The 21358-nt window shown below is 51.1% G+C and overlaps 1 long non-coding RNA gene across 2 annotated transcripts; it reads right to left on the minus strand.

Moving 5' to 3' along the window:
• Positions 1-1967: 1967 nt before the first annotated feature.
• LOC136292385 (uncharacterized) lies at positions 1968-15860 on the minus strand. Of its 2 annotated transcripts, XR_010721895.1 has the most exons (4): positions 15713-15860; positions 10994-11238; positions 6583-6655; positions 1968-4575 (listed from the first exon to the last, which is right to left on the minus strand). It is a non-coding gene; the product is annotated as an uncharacterized lncRNA (long non-coding RNA). The 2 variants fall into 2 exon arrangements; XR_010721894.1 differs by lacking the exon at positions 1968-4575 and having other exon boundaries at positions 6077-6655.
• Between the last annotated feature and the right edge of the window lie 5498 nt (positions 15861-21358).

Raw genomic sequence — 21358 nt, forward strand, 5'->3', positions numbered from 1 at the left:
GAGAGGAGCGATTACATCTCTCCGTAGAGAGGGCACTTACGACATGTTCATCTTCCCCAGAACCTCCTGACTGCACTCGACAAGCACTAATTAATTAAGCTGTATACCTGGAGCTGCAGTGGGATCGGTGTCTGCCTGCTATGGTGGGGAAACCCAGATGGGGTTACAGCAGAAAGGGTTTGGCTGCAGTGGATCACTGTCACAGCCCAGATCCACGTACCTGCAGCTCGGCTGCAGCACACAGGGGTACTCCCAAATGGGGAAATCAAAACCTTCCCTGGCAACAAGAAATTACAGCAGGTAACAAGAAAGAAAAAAATGAGGCAAAATGGATTTCTGGAGAGCAGATGGCTGAAGGTGTAAAAACAAAAAAACGACAAGAAGAAAGCCTTCCCCCCAAAAAACCAAACAGCAGATAGTTGGTAGCAAATGTTACGCCGACAATAAAAATGAAGCCTCCAGGGGTAATTTGGGGAATTACAGATCAGTAAATTGCACATCTGTGTGCACCAAATTGATTGGAATGATAATTAAAAACAGAACATCTCATAATACAGCCCAGTGTGTGTGTCTCAGAGGAAAACCATGTCTCACTAATCTCCCAGATTTCCTTGAACGTATCAGCCCAGCGGCGGATGCAGAACAACGAAGTGGCTGTTTATTTAGAACTCCTCCGACAAAAGATTGTCCAGACTGCTGCTAGAAAAGCTAATTAGCCAGAGGGCAAAAGGCACCATCTTTTTCTTGCATGGGAACCTGGCAAGAAGTCCCAAAGCAGAGAGGATAAATAGTTTGGGTTTATAATGGCAAAAGATTAGCAGTGGTGAAGTCGGGACACGTGCTAGGCTTCCTGCTATGCAAGGGTGTTATTAACGGCCTGGATGGAGGAGCAGAGACAGGAGATAGGAACAAGTACAAAATTTTTCAGGTTCATGAGCACAGGATACTGCAAGGAGTGTCAGAAAGTCCCAGAGGTACTGTATGGATGGGTACTACAGAGACAAATTGTATTGATGCAAAGAAATGCACTTTGCAGCATAAAACTTGCAGGCTTTTGTAAACCCAGGGAGGTTACTGTACCAGCCTCCAGAAGAAGCTGGGAATGCCCCAGGAACACCTCGGGCCACAATCCCTGTTGACAGAGCAGAAGCAGCTGGCGAAACCTTGATGCAGCTAGGACAGGTCGGGCGATGTGCAGAGAGTAGCACAGGGACGGGCACCAGGCTGCAGGGTTGCAGTGGGAGGAGGGGGAGACCGAGGGATGGGGACCCCAGCTGTCAGGGAGGGGAGGCACTAGCCAGCCTTACAAATTAACAAGGGGCAGAGAGAAGATCTGAAAGCAGAGTTTTCCCTGTTGCCCAGCAGAAGGGCTGGTCAGTGAAACAAAAGCAGGGATGAGGCAGGAAAACACCACTTCACCCAACGTGAAGTTAAATAACGGTGGTTTTGACACAGGAAATAGCTGTTTGAGGCCAGAAACGCAGTGAGATTCGATGCTGTATTAGATAAACACATAACCCAGAGCATCACTATTACTGGTGACATTTTGTACATTTGTGGTTGGGGCTCTGACTGACTTGGGGGGCCAGGTTGCCCCATGTCTGCTGTGCCAGCCTGGCTCCTTGCTCCTTACCCTGCCCCGGGTCTGCACCACAAAGAAGCAGCTCCTACCTGAACAGGCCTTACTATCAAGAGTTAATACTGTGTTGCTGAATGGGACAATGAATGCACAGCAGGAGGGTGGCACAAGGAAATCTCTCAGGAGCAAAAATTCTTCTCCTTGGCACCCTCTGCCTGCAAACTTTTGACAGTCTTAAATCTCAGCACAGAGCATCCCACAGCAGGGGAACTGCCCCAAACATGGCCTTCACCCCACCATCCACGCTATCCCACCCGCCCTGGTCTGAGTGACAGCTGCATACCTGTCAGGGCCAGCCATGCCCAGCCCTGGGGAATGCCTCACCAACCTCTTCCATCTGCAACGGGAGGAAACCTCCCCTGTGAGAAGGCAGGCAGCTGGCTTCAGCTCTCCCTCCTGCTGAAAGGGACAAAACCTTTGCGTGGAGACAAAATAGGAAGTGGAAAGACTTAAGGAAATGCCAAGCTGAAGGCTCACAGGGCTGCTTGAGCTGCAGCCGGCTCACACGCAGCCCTGGGCCCCCGGCACTGCCATCAGCCCCAACCTGCCCCTCTCCCGTTTCTTCTCTCCCTCTGAGCCTCCAAAGAGGCAGCTGTACTTGTGGACAATTTTTTTTCTTTTTGACGCCAACAAACAGAGCCAGTGTTAAGCGAGTGAACCCTGCAGTGACTCTGCTCGGGGTAAAGCCCAGCTCAAACAGGGCTTGTAGGGGAGACAGGTGAGTGCATCAGCCAATGGCATCTTCATCTCTCATGTCCTCCTTTGGAAAGGTCAGAATGGTCCTAGCATTTTTCTTTGGCTCCTATCAGCCACAAAACTATTTCCCATTGCAACAAGAAGATTCGATTTTCTTCTTTTTCTAACAACACCAGCCCTGTGGCTCAACTTGCCACAACACAGTATAGGACACAGGTTATTACATTGGGAATATGCTCCTCCAATCCCCTGGTGCTTCTTCCACAATAATCTTTAATCAAGGAAGAAAAGAGCCCATTTCTTACCCTAGAAACTTATCCCTTACACATCTGTGTCTGTACCTTTTAAGAGCAAGGAAACTCTTCCCCTCCATTTCCTTCCCAACTTCTCTCTCCCATATTCATCATCATTAGCAACTATAAACATCAGACCTGCAGCCATTAGGCTGCTATTCCTAGATAAATAATGCTTTTCATATTTAATTTACAAGTGGTTGCGGAGCTTCTTTGGGGTGCACGGGGTTAATTAAGAGCTGAATTAGATGGAAATGCTTCTCCCTGAGGAAACTCAATTAAACTGTCCTGGACAAAAACCAAAGATGGTCAGGATTTCTCCCCAAAAAGCAGAGCTGTGCCAGCCACCCCGACTGCTATGTCTCCTCTGCCTGGGGATAGAGCCTCTTCTCCTCCCTAATGCCACATCCACGTGCGTCAACACGGCTGATGGGAACAGCTGGCTGCCCTTAACCCCTTTTTTGGGAAAGGGAATGAGACACTGAAGCAGTGGAGGTAAACAACAGGCAGTGAAGAGAGACAGGACTAAAGAGCACCCGGCACCTGCATGGGACACACACTGTAACAGCTCCTCCTTTTTGAGCATGAATATCCCATGTTTCAGTCAGATACCACGGTGATGATGCTCATGGTTAATCCTTCCTCCTGCTTCACAGACAAGTTGCCAAATGCTCCTCAGGAAAGTGATCTCCAAAACAGGAGGACGACAAGACCTTGCTATGCATGTGAAGGAAGATCCTGGCCTCCTCATCCCAGACATCTGCCCACCAAGGCAAGCCCTGCTGCAAATCACAAACCACCACAGGTCCTGTGTGAGCTATACATCCTTCCTGTGGTGGCTTGTGGGCAGCAGCTCCTTTTCTTCCCAAGAAAAAGAGCTTTGGATAGAGCACCATTGCTGGAAGAAATGAAACAAACCTAAAAGTTCAGATAACCCTCTAGAGATGGAAGTGAGATCTTTTGGGATGACAGGAAAGTTTGTTTACATGGACTTTTTGCTCTGATCCCAGCAAATAAGGAAGGAAGCACATACCTGGCTCATCAGACAGAATGAAAATACTAAAATTCAAGTGCTCAATATCCATATACAACACATTGTAAGGACGCGTCAATCCAAGAAAGTGTTTGGTGGCCACGATCAGCTCTTTGAACTAATACTCATTTAAACCTACTTTTATTCTTCCATGTGTGTCTTTTCAACAGTCAAATCTGAGATGCAAAAGGCCCAATGGCACCACTGTGCCACCCTACCCTGAGTGGCTTCAGATTCAACAAGGTGGAGGACTGCTATCACAAAGTTCACTCAGCAGCAGGTGCTTGATCTTGGGTACCTGTGTGTCCTGCAACTCCTTCCCTGCCTCCATGCCTCCATGACACAGGCAGAAGCCCCACCTGAAAGTGATTCAGCTGATCCCCTGACTCTCAGAGCACATGGAAGATGAATACCATGTCATCCTTTCTAATATCAGCCTCACTGTTTGATGTGATTACCTGCTGTGTTCACTTGGCACTTGAACATTCAGACCTATCAATTTAATCTTAATTGTGCCCTTAATTTGATCATTGTGTTGTTCTAACTGGCTTAAAGGAACCTGGTAGTAAATTTGCCTTGCAATATGATCAACTTAAGTGTATCTTAGGTTGGCTTTTATATAAAAGTTTTTGAGGCACAGCACAGAAATCAGTTTATTTTGTTGACTGGGAGCATGGATAATGAACTTGGAGGGTAGAATTCCCTTTGATAACATGCTCTGCTCCCAAAACAGAGCTCCTGTATTTCACAAAGCCTTCCCTGTCCTTCCCATGGCCATGGAAAGGCTCAAACAGAGATGGGTGCTGTAGAGCCAGGCAGGATCAGGGGACTCAGGAAGGATTTCCTCAGCTGAGGGAGCATATGTATTCCTGTTCAGATAGGGTTACTTCCTCCAAAAGCATTTCCAAGTGCACCTGGACAGGGAGGAAAAGAGGCAGGTATTTGCTACACCTCCACCAGGGTGTTTTTCCTTCTTGGTGTCTCGGCTTGTGTGCTCTTAGCTACAGGCAGCCCCTAACAGTATCTCTCAGTGCCCCGTCTAACTGGGAGGATGATCAAAGGAGAAAATCAAGCCTTAGAAATCTTTTTTTCCCCTTCCCCTATGAAGCTGCAAATCCTTGTCTCCTTGAGACCATCTAGGTGAGGTTATCCACACAAACTCAGGCTCCACAGAAGCAGGAGGAGCTCAGAGAAAGTGGGAGCAGAGCAGAAGAAATCCTGGACACCACATTCCTCATCCCAGAGCTTCGCAAAGCCTACACAGACTTCCCCCAGCTTTTCAGAATCGAAACCAAGTGCCTGCCAGACAAGTCCCACCTGGGGCTGCCTGCTCAGCCTGCCGGTAAGTAGATGGGCTAACCTGAGTGATCAAAACAAGTCTCTTGCTGACAAAAAAACCTCAAGAGCCTGGCAAGGACAGAATCCCAGTAAGCACACTGTGTCCAGACATGCAGAGAGAGCCAAGGATGCCCTGGCATGCCATCTTCCCTATCCCCTGGGAAATTTTTATATTTAATTAGAAGAGAGTTAAGGAGAAAGACAAGTGCATGTGTAGGAGTAAACCATCACCCGGGTAGCTGATTTCCTCCATGCAGGAGACAGAAGCAAAGGAACATTTAATCCTGCTGTCTGAGCATGGCCAAATTGAGATCTACAGGGACTTCTCTGTGCAAATGCCGTACGGCAACAAACAGCCTGGGTAACAGGATAAGCTTTATCTGAACAATCAGCCACTTCAGTGCAGCCTTCCAGGGCCACTCCAACTGGCCAGCAAGGGGTCGCCTGGGGACAGCTCCTCTAGGCTGGCAGGAGAATCAAGAAAAGGAACGGTTGCAGAGCAGCCTGGGATGTGGCTGGATTTGGGCAACATTGCCAAAAATCTTCAGTGAGACCCCCCCCCCCCCTCCCCGCTTTGCTTAGAAAGTGCCCTGTTACCTCCCGGCCTTGACAAAGCCCTCCTGCTGCCACCGCAGGGCACGGGGCTGAGGCTTCCCCCGCGCTGCCCATCGCAGCCCAGGTGCCCTCAGCACTGCAGCCCCTCGCACACCGAGCTGTGTGCCCCAGCCGCCGCCAGCGCCCCTGCCCGTGACCCGCCTGCCTTCGGAGAGCTCTTGTGAGCTCGGGGATGTTAATGATGCGGCCTTTTGATATGCAAACGCAGTGCTCATTACGCCTCTCGCCCCACATCCTCCGAGCGGTTAATTAAAGAGCGTGCAGCAGGCAGAAAATTGTCGTCGCCTGCAAAATAAACCAACACCACTCGGATGGCTTCACTCTGCCCCTCCAAAACACGTGCAGCCAGCCCTGGGAGCAGCAGGATGGATGGACAGCTGGATGCACGGTGCCTGGTGCTCGGGCAGGTGAATCCCACAGCTCCCGTGCCTGCACAGCCATAACCTGCCGGGTGGGAAGCTGCAGTCAGGACACAATGGCCGCGTTGGAACCAGACAGGTTCAGGGCAGCTGTGGCACATGGGACAAACACGCAGCTCTGGGACCACAAAGGCACCACTGCCACCTGCCAGCACCATGCTGCTCTTTGCCCAACTTATCCCAGGCTCTAGGTAAGCAGGAGAGATCCCGTTCCATCAGCCCAGGGAAGGATGGCCTTCCCCCCCTTCCCCAGACCCTCCCTGGATGCTCACCACTGGAAGCAGAGATGAGAACAGGTTATTTTAGTGCTGAGCTTCACGGTGCCTCTGGTTCCCAGGGAGAGGAAGACCTGGACTCAACACTGTACTTTGCAGGGAGGACAGTGATGCTCAGGTGTCCCTGATGGTGAGCCCTGGGGAGCTGCTGCTGCAGCCCGGCAGCAATGCACTGTTAGCAAGGCTGATGTGCAAAAAGCTGGTGCGTTGACCCATGCCACTGCTCTGCTGTGGGAAGGGGTTCTTCCCAGACCCATCCCCCAAATCATCTCACCCTGCTCCAGTCTTGGAAAAATCATCAGCTTTTCAGGGCTCTGAATCCAGTCCTTGCAGAAAGAAGCAAGTGCCTGCAGCAATCGAAACAGATCAAAGGGAAGGGTGGGAGTCAGAGCCCACAATTTCCTTCTCCTCCGACTAAACGAGGAATCAAATTAACCTGATAGTGAGCTGAGAGAGACTGCCCTGACCCACTTTCCCTCTTAGGGGGGGTTCACATTTAACCCAAGAGTGCACTGGTCACAGTGGCCCCCAGGGGCTGTCTCTCCCCAGTTTGCTGGACCAGAACCTCAGCTGTGACTATCCATCAGAGGATGATGCCTGAAACTCTGGGTGCCAGCACATGCCTTTCCCCCCTCCCAGTGGAATAAAAGAGGGGAAGATAGGATAGCAGTTTACTCTTTTGTGGGTTTGGGCACATTTTGGGTGTCCCCCTGCCACATTTTGGCAAATCTTCCAAATCTGAGCAGGGATCCGCTTGGGGCAAAAGCACTGCCCTTAGCCAGGAGACACTGCTTTTTTCCCCCTGCCATTTTCTGGGATACAGCCTGCATTTGTTGATGCTGTTGGGAAGCAGAGATTACTGCAGAAATGAGTAACTCCCACTCACTCCTCTCACAGAGCTGGTTAGAAATGACAGAGGCAGCAGGTGCTCTGTGGACAGTAATGGACTTACTGTATCCCTTTCCACCCAAAAATCACTGCCTTGTTTGTTAGGAAATGGAGAACTTGCTGGAGGCAAGCTTAGGAGCTGCCTGATGCTTTGGAGAAAGATCACTCCTTTGCTCTTTTGCCCATCAATACAAAAGCACTAGCACAACCCAAGTTGTGCTACATGGGCACAAATGCCACTTCTCCCTGGCCTTCCAGGACAGGCTGTGACTGCTGTTTGCCTGAGAGGGTGGTTCAGGTCCCCACCTGTTTGCTCCTTCTCTTCCCCTGTCCTAAGGCAGAGGTGTTTCTGTGCCCTGGGAAGGAGGCTCCTCTGGGGCAGAATGTTGCTCTCTGCAGCTGGAGCAGGACAATGGAGCAGCTCAGCGCTGCAGGACAGACTCTGACCCCAGTGTTTCCCACGCATCCAGTGAGAAGGTACTGGGAGTGGCATCTAAGCAGCCACTCAGGTACTGCTACTGCTCCCAAGTGTTCCCGTAGCCTTTCTCCCCTACCTCCAGCCTTCAGGGATCTTGCTGCAATGCCAAAGAGCTGTAACTCCCACATCAGCAGCTCTGCACAGCTCCAGGGAACGTGCTGCCCCTGCCCTTCAGCCTCCCTCCCGCGAGCAGTGCAATCCGTCTCCTCATCTCAGGACTTGCCCTGCCATCCATCACTGACTGCCTGAGCACATTATCCTTCCCTTCTCCAGACAGCAGTTGAGGAAGGCAGCTGGGACCAAGCAGTTCCTCTGCTGAATCCCAGACACGCTGACACCTTGGCTCTGTGCTGCAGGGCTGGAGCTTTGCTGACTTGAGCTCTCCAAAGACCAACAAAGTCCGTGGAGCTGCCTGGCACTGTGGGCACCACCTATGATCCTTGGAGAGGGAAGCTGTGGCAGATGGGACATCCTGAATACCACCACTGTGGACCATAGACTGCTAAACCCATCGTTGTTGCCATGTCCTGGCCACCCCCCCAGGGCTGCAGAATGGATTATGCAGTGCCAGAAGGGAGCTCAGTGCCCTCTCTTTGAGGAAGGGCAGCAGGGAGGCTGGGAATGACCAGCAGCCCGAGGCACAGACAAAGGCACAGGCATGTGAGAGAGGATGGAGCCAATTTTTGCCCAGCATTTGAATGATTTTGCCCAGGATCATAAAATTTCAGAGGCAGAAGCCTATTCCTTTACTCTGGTATTTTTCCCTGATGTCACTTCCGTTGAATTTCTCTCCCATTCTTTGACTTTTCCACTCCTTGAGGCCGGGGCTTTTGCCTGCACTCCTTGTGCCGCTCCCCTGCAAACCCTCCCGACAGCCAGGTGCAGCCTTCCCACACGTGCCACAGCTGCACTCCTGAGCCCCTCACTCACCAATCTCTGCTTCCCTCCCTGCCACACTCCCCAGAGCAGTTCCAGCCCCTCCGAGTGCTCTGGGGGGAGCAGTGGGCAAACACACACCATTCTGCCACATGAGTACAGCAGAGAAATACAACAGCAGTTGCTCTGACTGATCCAGCAGAAAGATGACAGCAGGAAAATCCCAGTGCTCCCACCTCTGAGATTTTCACAATAACACCTCCTGTGGTAGGGATTTCTCCATGGGGGCAATGCTGTTCCAGAGCTCCTAGGGATTTGACCCAATCTGACCTGGTATCACAGACATGGTAACTAGGGGAAAAAAGATTTTGGAAGGCTAAAAAGAATCACTGCCTCTGGTGGTATATTACAGACATCAAAACCCAAATCTGATAAATATGTGGTTTAACGTGAGTCAATAGTAATAGGTGCTACAAATTTAAATACCTCACTGCACACTCAGTACATAGCTATGCAGAATTATGAAGCACTTTGGATTAATATGCATTTAGTACAACGCACCAGTATATAGTTTGCATTGAATTGCTGCACTTCTGTGTGCATGCTAATATTAAATGGGCGACTCCTTGTGTACATAGCAGCAGATATTAAGATGCCAATGCTTATCTAGAGCTTTCAATGACCCTAATGCAATATTTTGGAGAAGCCAATGAACCCAATGACTAGAGGGCTAAGTGGGGGTCAGGCCCTGCTGGCTCCTGTTTGTGGATCCTGCAAGTTTGGAACAGCAGGAAAGGATGAACAGTCTTAGTTCTTAGATAATGCATTTTGGGATGACTTGACATGGACACACCCATGCCCTCTCTGAGGGGCTCCCTACTGGGGACAGATGCCTCAGCTCTTGCTGCTCAGCCACCAGGCCCTGGCTGCCACTCGGTGCCAGTGAGTCACCAGCATCACGTGAAGAGCGGAGTCCTCTAGGATGCCACATTCTCCTTGCTGCCTGCAGCAGCATGGGGAGAGGCCACGCCATGGGCAGCCCCCACAGCCTGCAGCTCTCTGGCTGGTGCTTGATTCCCTGAGGACTTTTGTCCAGGCTGATGTGAAAGATTTACACTTCCTTCCCAGGGACCATTCTGCAGCCTTGGACCTGGGATTACCAGGCAGCTTCCCACCCACTTTCACCCCTTTCTCTCTAGCTTCATCCCCCTTCTCCCTCCTCCCTTGGGTATTTGCTACCGTGGTTCCATCTCTTAAGCAGATATGAGGCTCTTCTACTCTCTCCTGTTTTTATACAAACTGTCCCAGTCTGTTTCAGCCTCTGGCAGCCACCCTAGGCTGGACATGGTACCCCAGGATGCTGTTGGGGGCTCTCTAGAAGCACAGATTGCCCAGTGATTGCCTCAGCCATGCCCAACCTCAAATCCTACTCTCAGTTTCAACCTGCAGTCCTGTAGGGTTCCATCATTCTTCCATCCCTGCTCCCTGACAAGACAATGAAACACGATCATCAAGCTTTCCCTTCTCATGCCTCACCCTACCCTGCCCCTGGCAGGTTGATGCCCAGGTCCCTCACACAGTTCACAGTCCCAGAAAGTGGGTCTGGTGCCACTATTCGAAGAGAAAAATCCCACAGATATCATGGCATGCTCCATCCTTGGAGTTTTGCAAGACCTGGCTGGATAAAGCCCTGAGCAACTCAGTCTTGTCCCACAGCTGACCCTGATTTGAGGAGGAGATAGGACTTGAAATCACCTGAAGTCCCTGTGAGTTTCCTTGTGGCCCTAACCCCCTGCCCACACAAACTTTAAAGGTGGTCCCAGACCTTTCCCAAGCTGCAAGGGGCTAAACTTTGCTCAGGTTGGTGGCAGCATCTTCTTTGAAGCTCCTCCCTCACAGCCAGAAACTCCCTCCTCCAGGGTCCCCCTGCTTCCCAGGCCCCTTCCAACCTTCCCCTTTACTGACTTCCTGAGGGAGCCCTTCTCTCCCTGGCAGTGCCAGGCTCCCACCAAAGTGCTGAGTGAGAGCTGGATATTCAGAGATGGGAGGCACACATTGCTTGCTGTGGGAGCTAAATAAAATGAGCAGAAAATGCACTGAAAATTTTCCACTCTTTTTGTGGCTGACAAATTAGTTTTCCATTAAGTTTTTAACGTGCTTGACTCGTCGGCTCTGCTTGGAGCATGGTGGGACCAGGCAGCGCAGGGGGAGAGGGGACAGCAGGGACAGGTGGCATCATGCTGGAGCAGATGGTGCCTGTGCATGTTGGCTGCAACCCCACTGTCAGATGGCTCAGGCTGCCCCAGCTCCAGGAGAAAGCAATGAGCCTTCTTGCCTGTTCCCTCAGGGCTTTGGGGACTACTGCCTTGGGTGAGGAGGAAGAGGGGACAGGGTTCCAAGGGCACTGGGCAATACACAAACCCACCCAGGTCCAGTCAGATACCTGGTTTTGTTCCTTCCCTTGGGAGCCACAGTTATGACCCTTTGCAGGGCAGGGCATTGTCCCAGTTCCGCCTCTTCATCTGGCAAAGATGGTACTCCATCCCCAGTGAGTGCCTGAAATCCCTGCTCATCTCTTCTCTGTCTCTCCAAAGGTCACAGGAATTCAGAAGAAACCTTGACTCTGCAAGCACCATGATGGTCACCATGATTCCATCCTTAGGAAGTCACAGAAAGGTTCCCTTGGTCCTGGAATAGCAGCGGGCAGGTGAAAGCCACAATGAAATGAGATGGCATCCAATAAATTCTTGGGAAAGGGCAGTTTCATCAAACCCAAAATATCCCACCTCGGTTTCCATCAAATTGCTGCCAGTTCTGGACCAGTTCTAGAGGGGGTGGGTTGTAGATGAGGCACGGCCAGCTCAGAGGAGGCTTTTTAAATTACAGCAGACCCCAAGCTGCTGTAGTTTACACTGGGGAATAAATCCAAGCCTTTCATCTATCCATCCTCAGGGGTTTTAAGTGTCTCCTTGCTTGCAGGGGTTAGCAAAGCAAGTGTTTTCAAAGGGAAGCGAAGGGATGGCAAAAAGAAAGCATCCACAGCTGGGAGCAAAGAGCAGCTTTTTGTGGAAGTCACGCAAAGAGAGAAATCAATACAGCTCTAAAACAGGCACGACAAAAGAACAAGTGGAAAAATCAAGTGGCCCACCAAATCAAACCAGAAGGTGCAAGCAAGGAGCTTCACAGCTGCCTGGGACTGCAGGAAAAGCCACTGAGGAAGAACAAAGAGTAAGAGCTCAAAATATGTGGGGCAACAAAATGGCTCAAGACATCACACTTCCAGTACCCGGTCTCCACAAGTCCTGCTGTGGAGCCCAAGCACTTCTGTCTGCAGAGATCTCCTGCACCTGTCTGGGGACCCAGCAAGGCCCCGTGCCTCAGCTGACCTTCTGTGCTGGTGCTCCTGCTCCATGTGTGACCCTTTCTTCTTTCTGACTCCATGTTATTCAACATGTTTCTGCATGTTATCTAACCATGCTCCTCAGGGAAGGATGAGGCCATAAGACAGTCCTGAGATGCGTTGCTGGCTGCTGCAAGAACAGCGCACAAACACAACGTTCACTGCCATTCACTTTCCAGCCATGAACCTTTTCCATGGGCATCTCCAGGAGGAGCCAGGCAGCACCTGTTTAGAGTGGAGGTGTCCCAGCTCAGAGACCCAGCCTGCTCATTGCTTTGGCCTGAGAGGACCCAGGGCATCCTCTTGCCCTCTGGGGACACCAGGCAGTGTGCCTGCCCTAGACAGTGTCCCTGCCTGCTCCTGTCACAGTGCTGGGTCAGCAGCCTGGGAATCAGTTCCAGTGTTATGCCTGGAGGAGAAGCAGCACCAACATGCAGACTCAGCAGAAGAGGTGTCCTGTGGGGGAAAAGGCTGCTTCCCTGTCCCCCCTCCAGCACAGCCAAAAGCATGGGCAAGCCTTGAGCAAGGTCAGGGGAAGCAGCAAGCAGCAGGAGGTCTTCGGGAGCTTGGTGAACTTGGAAGGCACCTCCTGAATCTGTATCATAGAGCTAATCCAGGATTTCGATGCTCAGATACTGACAGCAGTAACCACAGGTACACAAGTGGGAAGTCTGAGGCGAAAACTCCCGTGCACCCCAGGCAGCCTGTGCCCCATGCCATGGTGCTGTGGCCTCTTTGGCTGCCTGGTGCCCAACCTAAGCTCCCACATGGGCCACATGGTCCCATCTACAACTCCCTATTGGCATCTTGAACAAAGCCCTGACCTTCCGCCCTTTTCCCCAGCCTGGCTTGCAGGGGAAGCCCTTCTATCAAGCAACCTGCACGCCCAGGAACGAGCGAGCTGTAACACCAGAGTGGCGTGGCCAGGGTGGGAGACGGCCCCTGGCTTTGCAGGAGGAGCCCTTGGCTCCCGTGGCTCCCGATCCGGCAGGGCTGCGGCGGCTCCCGGGAAGGGCTCATTGCCGGCAGGGGCGGAGCAGGGACACGGGCGGCATTGAGGGGTGGGTGCCCGTGCTCTCTATCCCGTGCCTGGCCGCTGGCAGCCCCGACCTCGCAGACCTCCTTGAAAAGGCTGGTTTGTAACGCTGAGGATGTGGCACCTGGGATGCTCTTCTGCGGCTCCCAAACGAGAGCAGCCTCTGCACTGCTCCTCCTCCCGCGTGCCCTGCCGGCCTCACCACCCTGGCACAGCATCACGTCTCTTTGAGCTTTCCAGACCTGACTTTGCTGCCCGTCCTCAGCCCCTCCACGTGAAGCTGCAGCTCTGCTCAGCAAGGCCACCGCCACTCCGGCGCTCCTGCAGGCAGCTGGTGGACCCTCTCCCCATGCTCTCTGCTCCCCCTCTCCTTGGGGCAGGGCTGAGTGGGATCCAGCCTGGCTGGGGAGGGAACAGTGGCAGGACTCCAGCTCTCCCCAGCCCTTGGAGCTCCTGCAGCCACCAGTACATGCACAAATCAGAGGAAGGAAAGACGCCTGCTTGGGGAAGCTGGCCCCAAGGCTTCCGGCACCTGCAGCCAAGGGAGGCCAGGCTGGGACATACCTTACAAGGGGCGACAAGGCACCAGAGGCAAAGCCCCCCAGCCTCTCCCAACCCTACTTTCCTGAGAGGTGTGTCAAAGGAAAAATTACTTCCACAGTGACGTGGCTGCATGACCTGTCAGATGGGAAACAGCATCTTCCCTTCCAGCCCTGGAGCCAGGTCCTGTGCCAGGACACATGGGCAGTGTTTCAGGGATTGGGTTTTCGGGGCAGGGTGAAGCAGCAGCTCCCCACCTTTACCAGCAGAGACCCAGTGGAAAGCAGGTTCATCCCCTTCCCTCCTGGGGCAGCCCTGCACACTAGCAAGGAGCAGTGCACAGCTGCCGGTGAGGAGGCCCTTTCCAGGCACATCGATGCTGTGGTATTTTGGGGAAGGGGCACGAGGTTGGTACATAACACTGCACAGGGATTCAGTGCACAGCCTTCTGCACCCTCTGAGCACCAGCTGGAGGAGGCAGGGTGTCCCTGGGGACCCATCTGTCCTTAGAGAAACAGGCAGATGTTTGGGGCACTTTCTGGGCTTGCAGTGGCAATGTCACCAACTCATGTGCATCCCAGTTATGTGCAGGTTCTGTAAACTTCAGGCAGTTTAGGATGAAATGAGAGACTCCACTGACGCCGAGCTAATTCAAGGTTCTGCGGACGTGTGACAACCGCATCAAAAGCACTGGGGAGGCAGAGCAGATGCTGTGCATGCTGGTGATGTGGGTCACACTCAGCTCTCCAGCTGAGACACAGCTCTGGGATGCTGGGAGTACCACTGCCCTGGGTTCTGTGCCAGAGATAGTCCTTGTCTCTTGGGGTCAGGGCTGGGGGCACAGCGGGTCCCATCACTTCCTGCTGCTGCATGGCCAGGCCAGCAGCCCCTTCCTGGGCAAGCACCCCACTCCCTTATGGCAGACATGCCTCACCAGTGTGATCCCAGTGTGATACCAGTGGAATAGAGGCAGAAGTATCTCAGGACAGAACTATAGCCCTCCAGTCAGACTTTTCTCTAGTCTCCAGTACTGCAGACATGATGCAGCAGCCTCTACACTTTCCCTGGGGACTGGCCAGTTCCTCTCAAGATGCCTCTGCTCTGTGGGGATCCCTATAAAATGTGGTGACCATGGCCATACCAAAATCAGAGCAACTTAAACCCCCCCAAAGCATTGCAAGTAACAATAAGAGTAAACAGCACCATGTACAATCTAAGACCTTGCATCCTTTTTTTCCAAAACGGGAAACTAATCTGACCCAAAAGGCCTGAATACTGAGACAGACCTGCTCTAAGATTGAGCAGAGCCTACACCTTCATCTCTAGCCAGCATCCCAGCCTTAGCAGTTTGCAAGGAGGGGGCTCTCATTCCCCCCCATGCACAGGACACGTGGCATCCAGGCCTAGCAGGTGGCAGGCTGTTCCCTGTCTTAGCTCTTGTAGAGTATTTTAAAGGAAATATTAAGGTTGGTATGGATGCTAGCCAAATGCAAGTTCATGTGTGCATGAACTGGGGGAAAAGCAGAACAGGGACTAAAAGAAAGGCTGCATTCATAAGCAAGGATGTTCTTCCAGTTAGTCAAGCAGAGCACCACCAATCCCAGGTATGATAAGCCTCAGGACAAACGCTATGTTTGCAGAAGACAGCAGCATGTTATTACTGCCTGTTAACCCAGCAGGAACATAGTTGCAAAAGGCAACTCTGAACAGACAGATATCAGTCCAAATACTAGTTCAGGATTTTCCAGCAAGAGGAACACAAGAATCAAAGGAAGGACCCAGCAACCAACATCCCCTGTCCTCCAGATCACAGACATCCTGGAGAACCCTTGAGGACACACATCTTGGTGTTTTTACATAAGAGAACACAAATAGGGAAACACATTAGAGATTTTGTATGATAAAGTCACCTTCCCCTCTGTAAGACCTTGCTGTCTTGTGTTTTTAACCCTCTTGTTAAAGGGTTAAAAATGAGCTAAGGCACAGACTTCTTGTTAAACACAGCATTAAAAGGGCCCTGGTTTATGCCTCTTCACAGTTTAGTCATCTTAACTCCAGCTGTTCACTGACCCAGGCTGCAGCAAGCTCCTAATGTAGGTTTCCCTTGCAGTCTCTGACTGCTGGTTATTGCCTGCTAAACTATGACTGCACATATTAATTTGCAGACTCTGACTGCAGGCTTTTACCTGGCTAGACCGTGACTGCAGGTTCCAACAACAGACTCTAACCACAGATCCAGACTGGCCTTGCAGCAGTGGTTCTCTCTCCCCAGGATCCTGCTTCATGATCCTCTCTTTCATGCTCCTCAAGGCTCCTCCTCCATGATGCTGCTCCCCTTACCAGCTCACCCCCTCTTTTATCTCACTCATCCTTACTAGATATAGCTGTTACTCATCAGGGGCAAGGCTGTATTGGTTATTTAACATAGCTGTTACTTATCAGGTGTGAGGCCACCTGTATTCCCTTCTCCTGCATCATGATTGAATGACCCCTGCTCTTCATCACATCAAATCACTGACAGGAATTTTCAGGACACATGAGTATGTGAATGTGGAGCACCATACCCTGGCATGGCATGAAGGCGGCACTCATGGCTGGCTTTGACAGCCCTGTAATTTGTTCTGGGATCAAAGCAATGTACCTGATGCCACCAAGAATTACTGAGAAATAGTTTCTGAGGGTATTTCTACCTGAGGCAGCTGGGAAAGCTCTGTGGGGCTGGCAGGGAGGCAGTGGCCCAGGACTGGTTAGGAAGGGGTGTGGGTTGTCAAAAAGACAAACTGCTCTTTAACCAGGCTTTCAATCTTCAGTCTTCACTGACATTTTCATGAATCCCCCTTTCTCAGTCCAGTGAAATATGGAATGTCTTAGTAAATTCACATGCAACCCCTCTGCAAATTCACAATATGTGAATGATTTTTATTAAAAACACCAGAAGCCGTGTTAAAGTTACTACTGTATTTCTAACTTCCAAGGAAATGGGACTACAAAAGATACAGGCTGAGTAAAAGCATTGACTTCGATACAGCATGATTTATGGGGCATATTTAACATTGTGAAGCCTGAAGTACATCTTTAAAGAGAAGAAAACAAAAACACAAAGATATGTGTAAGTCCAATATAGCTTTTGATACTGGCTTGGGGTCTCCATCAGTAGATAATTTTCCTCTTGACCTCACCTCAAGGGAGGTGGGAACAGGCCTGGGAGGGGCTGAGCAAAGCTAGAGGAGAACTGCTCTGTGTCCTACTCCTATTTTCTGTACTAGGAGTAAGGCAGACCCCAGGAGCTTATAAGGTTTGACCTTTTCCTGGGAGGTTTCTCGGGAATAAGATGGGGTGCTAGGGGGATGACCAGCCTAGGCTGCTATGGATCCCAGTGCTAAGCAGGTGTGCTGAGCCAAGGCAGGATCCTTAGCTGAGTTAGCACAGCTGCTCTTACAGTCAGCCTTGAGATGCTCTCTGTGCTTGTGGGGTGTGTTTTCAAACAGACATCAGGCAGGCTAGAGAGACCAGCAAGAATCATGAAAAGCCCAGAAAACTCCGATTCAGTATGAGAGATAAAGAAGTTTAGTCTATTTAACTTCTCAGAGAGAAGGTTAAGAGGTGCCTTGATCATGATCTATTAATACCTACACAGGAGAAATAGTTCAGATAGTAGATAGCTCTTTAATCTAATAGGTAAAGGCATAATGTGATCCAGTGGCTGGAAGCCAAAACTCAGTGTCTCCAGCCTAGAAATAAGGGGAATGTTTCACCATCAGGCACATCGAGCTCTGGAACAACTCACTCACAGAAGCAAAGGCATCTCTCCTGAGACAGAGGTGTGCCCATGCTGACAGCTCTGGTGTGGGAATTACTGAGTACAAGGCTGTAGCCTGTCACCCAGAAGGGCAAGGCTCAGCAGCCACAATGACTATTTGGCACTGAAAATCTGGGATTTTACAAATGGGTGGTTGATTGAGTTTATTTTTGTATAGAGGAGGAGAATCTCTCCCACCACTCCTGCCCAGCAATTTTAAACTGATCTGTAGCCACGATTCTGTGAGTATGTCGAAGTGACTACATAACATTGAGGCAGTAACTTTTGTCCTCATCCATTTCCTTTACCTTATGTGTTATATTGACTTCTTGAGGCTCTTGAGAGGGCAAACCGAAGAAGGGGGAGTGAAAGGCAGGGGTAAATAAACACATCCTTGGGACATTACCACTCCTGCACACACAGAATTTATAAGCTACTCAAGAGAAGGGATTATAGCATGAGCTGTTTATCTCCCCTTCTGAACTACAGAAGCATGATAAGTCTCAAGTATTTTGTTAAAGCTTCTACATGAAGGCCAATGAGAAAGAACATTTTCTGAAAGTCAGATGTCCCGAAAATATTCCAGTCTTTGTCCCTTAAGATCAAGGTATTAAAAAATCACTCTGTGAGAAATCTCGGCTGGCGCTCCTGCGGGGCTGAGGAACGATTTCAGTATCCCCATCGGGCTCTGGCAGACTTTCGAAACTCCTGGAAGGGAGGCTTGCACCCCCCCAGCCCTTCAAAGGGAGCCACAGGGCGGAGAAACAGCAGCGGCATCCCCGCTCCGTCGCAGCCCTCCCGCGGCTCCCAGCCTGCTGCAATGCCCCAGCCGAGCCAGCAGCAGCTCTTCCTGTGCCATACACCTCCCCATCCTCCGGGGATGACAGCAAAGTTTTCCTTCTCGGCCCGGAGAGGCGCTTCCTCCCAGCAAGGAAAGCCTGAGCCAGGCGGGAGGGCTCCCGCATTGCTGCCGGAGCGGCTGCCGGCACTGCAGCCCAGGGAGAGCCTCCCCTCCCCCGGTAGAAAAAACACGTAGCACGCAGGTGGGCTTACAAACACAACGCTGCCGTCTGACACAGACTTGCTAAATGCCTTGCTTCAGCACACAAATAATGTTTTCTATTAGTTTGCCTTTAAATTTACGTGCCTTAATGCACTGCTCTTTATGTTACTGGTGTTTGGCAGGATATATGGGGTATGTAACAGGGCCAGTTACTGACGGAATCATAACTTTGCTCCCGACTGCATTCGGAGTGATTAGAACAGTAACCTTCATATCACCTTAACAGCCACATTGATATTTTATTACATATATTCCCATACATGTTGTCAAGGAAGGTTTTTTTGAACCTTAAGAGAAGAAAATACAAACCCTTTGCAGAAATCTGTTGCTGAAGAGCATGAAAATTGGATATTTTCAAACTGCATTTTGGCTCAGATGAAAATTTACAAGGTGAGTTTCCTTGACTCACCAAGTCACCAGCAGTCTCTCTGCTCTCCTGCCTGGAGCCACACAGGGGAAAAATTATGCCTTTTAAACAGAACCAAATTTTCTTGATGAGGGTGAGGTACAGCCACAGCAGCCCTTCCCTCTGGAAACAAACTGACCACAAACACACACCACAGAGCCTAATTAATATTTTAATACTCAACAGTCAGAGATAGAGAGGTGCAATTTGTTCTAACAAACAGCATCACTCTAGATTAACACTTAAAATACCAGGGCAGCATCAGAAAACATAATCGTGCTCAGCTGAAATCATCAGAAGCATCTGTTTCTCCTTCAGCCCTGGTTTAATTCCTCATTTTTTGCACCATTCTCTCAAATTGCTTTGTTTTGTATGAGACAGCCTCTACAGCACCTGTGGGTACGAATCCAGGTATCTCTGGGACTGTTGCAGGATGCCCTGGATTTTTGCAGATGTACTTTAGAGCAGTGTCAGTGATGTGTAAGGGAGGAGAAAACCCCAACTCCTTGAAAGACTGGGAAGCATGCAGGTGCCTGCCTGGTCTCGTATTCTTACTGTGAGCCCCTTGATTTCTCCCTGGCACTGGTCCCTGGGCTGGTTTAGGCCCCCTTTGGCCAAACTCCTTGAAATCCTGCCATTCCTGCACTTCCAGTGCTTTTGCCCCCAGTGGGAGTGGAGCACAGCCATGGCTGTGAGCCAGATGGATGCCTGCTCGTGGCTGCTCCCCACTGCTTGCTGGAGGTGCCAGGTAGGTGAGAGCACAAGTCAGGTGCATGCCATGGGCTCCTGGAGCTATCAAAGTCCTGTAAGCCACATGGGGGTGGCACTCAGGGCCATTGCACAGGTACTCTGGGCTCACAGGTACAAGGTGGGCGACACCATGGAAAATAAATCAGCAGGAAGGGGATGGCCTGACCCAGCACATCACCTGAGAAGCACCAGCTACAGAAACCTCAGGGCTACCGGCATGTTTCCAGCAGCAGCTGGTGGCATGGCACTTTCCCAGCTCCAGGAAGAGTCAAACAGGCAGGAGCCTCAGTCGTTGTCCTTTGCAAGGTGTAGGAAAACAAGCAAGAGAGCAAGTGGCTTCAGGGCTTTCTCATTCAAAACAGGGATACACCAATGCAACAGCACTGTATAGCGAATGCTACAATGGGGAGCTGTTGCTATGGTGAGGGAAATAATATTTAAGCACCAACTGTTTATAAATATAAAATCCCTACAAAGTTTTCTAAAATTAGATTAAGGGGGCTAGGGCTGTCAGGATATTGTAAAAAACTTGAAAAACACCAGTATTTTTGGACACACAAGATCTGGGCACTCCTAAAACAGCAAATGTGAGTCCAAAATGCTAAACAACAAACGTGACAATCTGCCATTGTGCTTCCCGAGTTTTAAAGGCAATCTCATAGCTCTGAACTCCCTGTCACAGCCTGGCAGGCCTCTGAGATTGGAAGACCTGTGATCCCAGTGATTTATTCTTCTCTTGTCACAAGTGCAGAAGACCTGAGCCCCACTGCTACTCGTAGCCTGCTCCCTGCCAAGTGTAGTTCCAAGCTGCTGCTGAACATGCCGGTACTGTGATCCCACAGTTACATGTTGCAAATCCTAGAGTCAGAGGTAAGGATTTGGAAGTCCATGAGCTGGGGAGGCAGTGCCTTGCAGAGCTCAGGGTTTTCCAGGAGATAGATGTTGTTCACATGGATGTAAGAAGAAAACTGCTGTGCCCAGTGCCCAGGCAGCTCCAAACATGCCCCAAATAAAACAGGGATATAAAAAATGAATATCCATTGTAGCATCTCCAGAATCATAACCTATCTCTTGCTGGCAGCTGCCATTTCAGCGGAGCTGCAGTTAAACTGCTAAAAATGCAGTTGAGCTGGCAAGCACTGAACAAAAGGGAAACATTCAAAGTTGCCGAAAGTAAATGTCTGACCTGTTTCTAGGGGTCGAACAGAAGCGGAAGGAGGAATGTGACTGTCAGAGCACAGCCACTTCAGCTGCTCTGACACACTCCCATGCTTCTTTTCCTGTGTCCTATCCCACCTTCCAAGGCAGGATGGATGGTGGGAAGGTGCCACCCCCTGCCAGTATTTTGGGACTGGCACCACTGAGGATGATTTTGGACGCTGGCCGTGGTGGTGAGCCCTGATTTAGGTGGCACAGGGAGGATTCCTGGCACTGAAGAAACAGTCCCCATGACAATATTGTTTTTGATGAGCAAAGGCCACCGGAAAACGAGGGAATGAATGTGCACCATCATCGCTACCAAGTCCGGCAGGGCCCGAGGGGCTGCTGGTGCCCCAGCTGCGGGGCGCGGGGAGGGTGTGAGGTACCCGCTGCCCCGCGTCCAGCCGGTCCGCAGTGTCCCTATCAGCACCCAGCCTAGGGGACACATCTCACGGGGGAAGCCTCACCGGGCCCCCCTCCTACCCCCGCGGCGGGAGGGGCTCTGGCCGCTCCGGCCGGGCGCCTCGGGGAGGTAAATAAGGAAACGGAGAGTTTCCTGCCGGCAAAGCCGGGGAGCCCGCGGCCAGGCTGGGGTGAGCGGGCGGCGCGGCGCG

Source organism: Chamaea fasciata, unplaced genomic scaffold, assembly GCF_029207755.1.
Source record: "Chamaea fasciata isolate MVZ Bird 193981 ecotype frontalis unplaced genomic scaffold, bChaFas1.0.hap1 SCAF_7, whole genome shotgun sequence".
Lineage (NCBI taxonomy): Eukaryota > Metazoa > Chordata > Aves > Passeriformes > Sylviidae > Chamaea > Chamaea fasciata.